The 9031-nt window shown below is 38.2% G+C and overlaps 1 pseudogene; it reads left to right on the top strand.

Annotated features, from left to right (window-relative positions):
* The first annotated feature begins 520 nt into the window (after positions 1-520).
* LOC148079785 (leucine-rich repeat-containing protein 3 pseudogene) lies at positions 521-1449 on the top strand (annotated as a pseudogene).
* The last annotated feature ends 7582 nt before the right edge of the window (positions 1450-9031 follow it).

Genomic DNA, 9031 nt, shown 5'->3' with positions numbered 1-9031 from the left:
TTTCAAAGAAAGTGTTACAGAATACTGTATGTATAACTAGAACAGAAACTCTCTGAGGAAGAATCTAATCAAAAGTGTTGTTTCTTTCATAGATGTTTGTTTGTGCTAATGATTAATACTCACCCGGTGAACGCTTTGTTATTATAGGTTAAAAACAGATTTTTTTTAAAAGGGCTTCAGTCCAGGGCAGAGACTAAATTACACAAAAGGATTAAAATCGAAGAAAAACCAATCCAGCCTTTGTCAGATTTGGAGCGAGAAAAGCTTAAAAACAAATTGAACAGCTTCAGAAGTATAAACTTTTGTAGTAGTATTTTAGTGAGAATCGTTATACATGTGTTTAGTGACCTCTCAGCTCTTAATTGATTCTTGATTCTGACTAAAAAGGAAAATAAACAAGTGTTTTTCTCTGTGTCTCACACAGGTTCAGTGCAGCAGCAGCAGGATCAAGCATGAAACTGCTCAGATATCCGTCTCTCTCTCCAGATGGATAACATCAACAGCACAGTCTTCTGACGTCTCATTTGTCTTGCCTTCAAACCTTTGGACTCTCCTCCGTTAATGCCGGATCAGGTCAGTGGAGCTAAACGATGACTGATGATGTGTTGGTGAATCTTGAAAAGAGCCCGGAGAATGAAACTTTAGCCATTAACGGCGGGACTAATGGAGGCCGACCCGAGGTGCAAGTTTTCCGATAAATCTGCAGTTTCTTTCCGCTCGGTGCGAACTTGTGTGTTTGTTTTCATGATCATGGGGGCGAGCGCTTGCCCCAAGAAATGCCACTGCTCTGACCGGAGCGGCGTGGTGGTTCAGTGCACCTCGCGGAATCTCGAGAAAATTCCGTCCAACTTGCCAGAGGACACGGTCGTTCTCCTGCTCTCGTCCAATCGGATCAAGCACGTCCCTAAAGAGGTCTTTGCGGGCCTTCGCCGGCTCAGGGAGCTGGACCTGTCTCACAATGACATCGAGAGCGTGGAGGTCGGCGCCTGGGATGGAATCTCCGACGCTTTAAGGACTTTGGATTTGTCCAACAACCAGCTGAGCAGCCTCTCCAAGGACACGTTCACCAAACTCAACGCGAAGGTGCGCTTGTCCAACAACCCGTGGCACTGCGAGTGCTCCCTGCAGGAGGTCCTGCGGGAGCTGCGTCTGGACCCGGAGACGGTCAACCAGGTCAGCTGCTTCACCGCGGTGCAGGAGGAGTACGTGGGCCAACCGGTGATCCAGGTCCTGGACTCCGGGATCAACTTTTGCAACTTCCACCGGAAGACGACGGACGTGGCCATGTTCGTGGCCATGTTCTGCTGGTTCTCCATGGTCACCGCCTACATCATCTACTACATCAAACACAACCAGGAGGACGCCAGGCGCCACATGGAGTACCTCAAGTCTTTACCCAGCATCTCACCCAACGCCAAAGACTACGACACGGCAAGCAGCATCTTCTAGAGCTAGAGTTTGGAGTGTGTTTTCAGTCACGAGGGACATCAGCAGCACAATCACAACTGACAAAACAAAACTAAAAATCCTGTTTATCTTCATTAGGACTAGTTGCTTCTATGGAATTACAGCATATTTTTTTTACTTTAAAAATGGTTACACTTTCTATGAAGGTCGCTTATATAAAACATTATGAGCTCATTTATAAGACACTATAAATAGTTTATCAATTATTTGAAGAACAAAGTTTTGAAGTCAATAGTCATGTATGTCGACTTCTTATAAGATTCATACACTGATATAAATGTTGGACGTTAAAAGCTATAAGTAAAGTAGGAACACTGTCTTGTAATAATACATCAGACCTTCATAGAAAGTGTTACCCAAGTTGAGAGGACTTCAATACGGTGAATTTTGGATGTTTGAAAACAAAATATTTTAAAGAGAATGTTTTATTTTCAGAAGATCAGAAGAAGAAACACCATCCAAAGGCTTCAGAATACAAATCTTGTTTCCCTAATAATCTTGCCATCAAAAGATTCATTTCATGATCTAGAAAAAACAGAGATAACAACAACATTCGGAACTCCTGTCCATGTTACACGCTTTGAAAAATGACAGTATTAAAGGAATTCAAACTACTAAAACTTATCGGTGTCCAGCAGTAGATAAAAGTTAAATGAAAATGCATTTCTCTACTGCAGAAAACAAGGTTTCTGTTCTCTGAACTTCATTTTAGAGACTTTAATTAACTCAGGGTTCAACACATGAAACTGGAAGTCGCTTCTGTGAAATAACATTTTACCGAGGAGTAATCCCAGAGGGGTTAAAGGTCATATTTAAACTACGCTTTTATTAGGTAGCAGTAAAAGGCCAGTGTGCAAAGAAACTTTAAAATATCTTTAAAATGAAGGAAAACTTAGTGGTAAAAAACAAAACAAAAAACTAATTATGGTGAAGTTCAATTTTCTTTAAAATGTCAATCAAGTCTAATGGCTAAACTTGATTTTATTATTTTAGGGGTTTTGTCAAAGGCAAGGTTGATGACCTTCAAAACGGTGTCAACGAGCGGATCATAACTTTCCCTCATTGGAAACAAACTAGATGTTACTTTCAGCTCTATGATCAATTGCTTTAAACAGCTTTTCTATTGTAACCTCACATCGCTTCGTCAACCAATTACTACCTCACAGGCAGCAACATGTCACAGTAATGATTTCGTTTTGTTATTACCATTTTTACCCGGAATGTTTATTAACTTTATTTTAACTTTGGAAGCACTTCTTAACCACGAGGCTCAGTCGGCTGTATCGCCGCAGCCGTTCCTCTCTCCGATTTCTAATGAATAATTCCTTCATTTGACTATTTAAAAACCTCAAATGTTCCGAACGCAGCGCTCATATATCATTAGCTACACCGGGGAAGGAAGCAGAATGTTAATTATGATCCTCTGAACCAAAATAGTTTCAATGTAACGGTTCACTTTTCGTAAATGCTTCATTTGCTTCTCTGATGAATATCCTGGTACAAACATCTGTGTTCGGCTCATTACAAAACTACAATAGTTCTTAAAGTACATCTTACTTTGTCTGTCTGGCAAATGCCTTTAATGTCTTATTAAAAAACACATTTGGTGATCAGTAATTTAGTCATCGTGATGTGTGTGACTCTGAGTAGGAAGTATTTGTAAGAGCAGGAAACCTTAGCTTTGGAACCAAAGAAAGTTTGAATAACGTTTCTGTGTGCTTTAAAATGGATCCTTGAATAAAGAGAAGACCTTGACCAGTCATGCTTATTCAAAATGTGTTCTGGTGTCGTTAATTCTAAAAGTCAATGAGTGTTTTTTTCGCGATACGACACGCTTCTGGGGTGCCTCAAGTTTACTTTTCTCGTTGTATATCTGGGCTAATGAAGCTTCATGAAACAGTGTCATGTTTTTATTTATAAAGTTGGTACCTTTCAGTCTAAAATTGATGGGTGGTTTTAATCAAATATATGTTTAAATGAATAGATTATAGAGCAGAGAATGACATCTAGTGGGGTCTGAAAATAAGGACACTGCTTCATGAGCTTCATCATAACCACTGCCAAACAGATCTTGTTTTCGTTGATTTTACACATCTAACTTAAAATGTTTTTTCACACAACACTGATATTAGGAAAAGACATGAATGCTCCTCCCCAGATGCAACACTAACAGACTGAGGGACTCATTCATTCCTAACGCTATGAGACTGTATTACTCCAAGTTTAGGGGGAGGAGCGAAGTGAAAGGATGATGTTTTCTATACTATGTTAATCCTTGTATCTTTTCTTTGTGTTATTTTCTTTGATCTATGTTCTTTATATTTGCACTTTGTCATCCCTCGCACTTTGTTATTTTTATTGATCTCAAGAAGGATTAATAAAGTGTATCTATCTATTTATCTATATAAGCTGAACCCAAAAGCAGAGAGAAACAACCAAGAAACAGCCAAAAAACAATAATTACACATTAAATAACAAAACATAAATAAAGTCCCACTAAGAAGACTGCAAGAGTCCAAATCTCAGTCCAAAAGTCAACTAAAAGCACAGCGTGAAACAGATGGAGAGGTCCTGGACAAACTTAGAACAAAGAAACAAGTGGAACAAGCAGGAAGTGTCAAAATAAAATCATAAGACGAGACATGAATATAGCTGTAGTTTAGGAAGGTCACGGTGGAGCGGTGTCCATCAGTGTCTGGAAGAAAAACCCATCCATCAAATGGAGCTGTCAGGTAGCGATGGGTTGATGAAGCTTTATGAATCAATCTATCTTTCTAGGTCAGTAGGTGATGCCCTCAGTTTAAAAAATATTTGAGGTTTTGTCTGGATTAAGTAAGTAAGTAAGTAAGTATGTTAGTAAGTAAGTAAGTATGTTAGTAAGTAAGTAAGAAAGCTTCATCTACACATCACTACTCAAGCTGCCTTAAATCCAGATTCAAATTTCCCTGGTTTCTTTTACTCATCAACATGTCGTATTTCGGGTGATGAAATCTTGTTTACCATAACCACGCCCACTCTGCTGTGATTGGTCAAGCATCATGGTTTGTCGTGCACCATTAAGCAGTAAGACTTCACCTCCAAGGGACTCGTTGTATAAACAAATCAGGCGTGATAAAAGCAGGCTGGAGGAGAAGTGAAGCCATTTATATGTCATAATGGCCTCCGCTCTTGTAACCTCTTGTTTGTCAAGATTTAAGACAGTGAGAACTTTATAAATGAATAAGTTCAAAACATGGTCATGATGAGAGACTTACTGCATCTTGGAGAGGAAGACTTCAACATTTGTAACATGAGAATAAGTCAGGAGAGTTGGGTTTTCACAATAGTTGCCCTTTAAGCTCCAGTGTCTTATATGATACACGTTATCAACTCTTACACTCTCAAAGAGTTAAACTCCAAAGTGACTGGAGCTAAATTGCATTATATCTGGTGTGATCAGTCTAATGGAGAGTTCTGTGCTGCAGCTCTCTGTGTGCGTTTTCATTTAATTGCATGAAAATATGCCTCATTTAATCAGATCAGACTCTGAGAGATCCAGTTAAGACACCATTCGTCCTCCAGCAAAGTACGATTTTATCATAATGCTGATGATCACCAATGCTTTTGTCCTCTGCATTGTCAGCCGTCGTATGACAGCGCTGCACAGAGAGAGAGAGAGAGAGAGAGCGAATGCTGCAATGCTAGTCGACATCAACATCATTTCTGGGGGTTAAGAAGTGATCAGGGGTGCTCTGTGACTGTGACTGTGTTGCTCCGCCGTCGCCGAGACGAGTGCTTTCTCAATCTTGGAGGGATTTAAAAAGGAAATGTGAGAGTAATGAGAAAGATTTACAGCTGCTGAGCAGAAAACACATTCACACTTGAACGTAGATCAAAAGTTTTGCTCATGGTTTTTTGGCTCGGTGTGAATGTCACATTTTAAATTAAAAAGTCAACTTTACTCTGTATTCAGCTCGTTTGCAGCCAAATAGTGAGTTTTTTCTACCTCATTAGATGAGAATGGTCTCTGAGGGAACTCATATAGATGACAAACTGTCTTATTATTGCTTCTCATTGGAGATCATCATATTGTATTTATTTACAAACTGAGAGTGGACTTAAAAAGGTAAGAAAAACTTACATACACAATCATGAGTTGATAGCATGGCAGAGGTTATATAGCAAACACTCCCCATAATTCACAAATAGAATCTTAAAAAATAATATTTATCTACAAAGATCCGAGAAATCCGAAAAAAGTTGTGCGCTAACTTCTCCTTAATTATAAGTTCAACAATAGCATGAATAGGCTTATTGTCTTCATCTCTTTTCAAAGAAGATGTCAAACTTAATAGAGCTCTGAAGGTCAAATAGAAAAGAAAGAACATAAACATAACAGCTGACAAAAGTCCTTTGGCCTTCACTTCTCTTCGCCCTAAGCGGCTTCTGTGCCATATTTCAGAATCTGTTGCGAGTGATTGGCCGAAAAGGATGTTAAAGGGATATTAAAATGATATGGCTTTTTCATTTTTTCCTTTAAAATATATTTCACGGCTCGGTATCTTATAAAATTTCCATGGCAATGACAGGTAGTTTTATATATTTATTTCGGAAAATAATAATAGAAATATCTTAATTCAGGGATTGTAAATTATATATTACTAATTATCATGTTTTAATGTTGTAGTGTAGATAGCGAGATTGTAATCAGCTCATTCTTGGAACTCATCAGTTCTATTGTGCTCCGAAGGGCTCCTACAATCCAAAGCATTCAGAGATCAAGAGTGGGAATTTGTTGAGTCCAACGCCATAGGCTGTTCTCTGCGCTTGCTTTCCAGGTAGGGATCATTAGTCGAGAGGAAGAAGTCGGCCTGTATGAGGTGTTGTCCACATTCTGCCCTACAGTAGGATCATTTAGATTTACACTAATGCTTTACATAAAAATCAAAGTCATCTTATGTAATAGTTTGAACCTCGAGCAGAATTTAGAAAGAGGTAGAAGAATCTCGACTTGTAGAATCGCTAAATTGTTAAATAAAATGTTAATAACTTGATTTACATTTTCTCAATCATCAGCAAAGCTAGTGATGAAGCTTCAGGAAACAGCTTACTATTTTATATTTATATTAGATCTGAAGATGGCGCCCTCAGTATTTAACCTACAACCCTTCTTCAGCAGCACAGATCGATGGTCTTTAAAAAAGAAATAATGAAAACAAGTTGAATGATCAAATTAAATATTGATTAGTTCAAATTAAAAACATCATGATCACTGTTTTTAAATAGATCCTAAAGTAAACAACTAACAACAATGACTAAAATGTATACTCCTCTAAGGTCAGTTCTTGGCCCATTAACTTTTTTACAGAAGAAAAGTTCAGGCTTTTTTTCTACATCATACTTTTTTTTTTTTGTGGTTGACTAATTATGAAAAAATATCTTTAATTAAATATCCATGTATTCCCTTTTTAACTAAAAAACAACTAAAAAACATATGTAAAAGACTCAACAGTGTATTAGGAAATATTAAAAAATATTCTTGATAATAATGGTGTCATATGCATGAAGAAAAAACCCACGTCATTGTCAGAAGAAAAAAGCTTAACAATGGTGACCAGTATGACGCAACAAAAGTTGTCTTGTCTCCGGGGAAAGCAGTTGAATTGTTTGTGTTCAATTATAGCCTCTGTGGAACCCTGTACAGACCATAATAACCTTTCCAATCCGGGGCATTTTATCAAGCTGCGGCAGCTCCTCTGTGGGAAACACAGAGTGTAATTCTTTCTTTGCTGTTTAAAAAGCAGCGCTGGTGTGCTTCTGCAGCGGGAGATCTTTAATCCCTGGGTTTATATAAGGACACTTAATCTTGTAGTCCTGTGGATCTCGGGTCAGAGCCTCAACGTTTTTGCAGAATCGCCAAAAATAAAATCTCCTCCGTGGGGTTTCTCTATAGCTGACGGCTGTCGTCACGGATGCATCCTCGAGATTAACCAGAAAGAAAACATGAAACATAAAACATTAACAATTATCTTTGTTTTAAAAACATATTGTTGCATTTTTTTTTCAGGTTTGCCTTTGTATTTGTTAATTTTTTCTTTGTTTTCCAAAATACAACAAAACATTAGATTACAAAGGAAAAGAAAAGTACTGTATGTTCCTGTTTTTTAATTTATTTTTTATTTAATTCAATTAGCTTTTTGACAAATAAGTAATAATACATGTGCAGAAGTTCCTTCAGACTGTATCTTTATAATGAGTATCCAATCAGTGCCACAGAGAATGTGCAGCAGGACAGACAAGGAGATCATCACACTGTCTCTGTGGGAGTTCTTCTCTCAGTGTCAGGACAGATAGTCCAACTGGAACTTGGCTCGGTGAGCAGAGCTGAGTAAGCAAGAGGACACCCGCGGGTGTCTAGAGCCAACAGGACAGTGCTGTGAAATCTCTTCCGACACCTTATTAAGCCGGTCCGTGTTCTGATAACCCTGAGAGATGAGGACAGAGACATGAGCCGATGATGACGACGCCTGTCGCCATTGAAGGGTTTCAGAATTAAAGCCAGTGTGTTGAATAGAACTGGATGAAGATGAAGACGCTTTATAGTTTGAACTTCTGAACTCTTGATATGATGTCACTGTTCCAATTTGACCTGTGCTTTTTGTGTCGCTTTGAATACACTTTATGTAAAAGTAATACAACAACAACAAAAAATACAAGCAAGAAGGTTGCGGGTTTGATTCCAGCTTGAGGCAAAACTTTATGTGTGGACTTCTCTCTGTATTAACGGGAGTTTACTCCGGTTTCCTGAAATCTTAGCGAACGAGAGGTTACGAGAGTGACGTCTATTATGACGCAATAATCGTCTTCACTGACAAACCTCAATGTTTGACCAATCACAGCAGACTGGGCGTGGTTATGGGAAACGAGATTTCATCTCCAAAGAAACCAAGCATTTTCAGTGGGCGGGGCTTAAGCACATTTTCAAATGTAATATTTAGTAGAGTTTTTTTTACAAACAGGCACTTAAATCAACACATCAGTTGCCCTTTAAGAATTATATTAAAAACCATATAAAATCACAAGATAAACCTACAACTGTAGCACAAAATTGTATTTAAAACTTTTTGTTGAAATCCATGTCTGTGAAGTTCAAATCAATTTCACTGAACTAGAAAAGCACTGAAGCATCAAATACCTCTGCCAAGGAGCACATTTCGTATGCGGGTTCCTTGATAGGATTCGTACTCACACCTTTAGGGTGCTCCAGGAGAAACCGTTAGCTCTACTGCAGCTACAAACAAACCAGCGGAGTCTAAACTATAACCTCAAGCAAACATTATATATGTTTAACACTCAATCACAGTCCATCTTAAGATCTTAGTCAGTAGCTTTTAATGAAGCCTTTTTTGGAAGGATTTATTTTGATTAAAAAAGTAAATAGATCTTTATCCTCATCCACAGATACATAAAGGGCACGACAACAGTTTTTTTTTATGACTATAATCACACGGACAAGTTTATAGAACGTTTTTCCACTGAGTCAACTGAATGAATGTCGTGTGATAAATCGTGCTTTATTGTGTCA

This window comes from Callionymus lyra, chromosome 5 (genome assembly GCF_982586985.1).
Source record: "Callionymus lyra chromosome 5, fCalLyr1.hap1.1, whole genome shotgun sequence".
NCBI lineage: Eukaryota > Metazoa > Chordata > Actinopteri > Syngnathiformes > Callionymidae > Callionymus > Callionymus lyra.
Note: the sequence above shows the minus strand (reverse complement) of the source record. Positions and strands in the feature narration are given on the sequence as shown.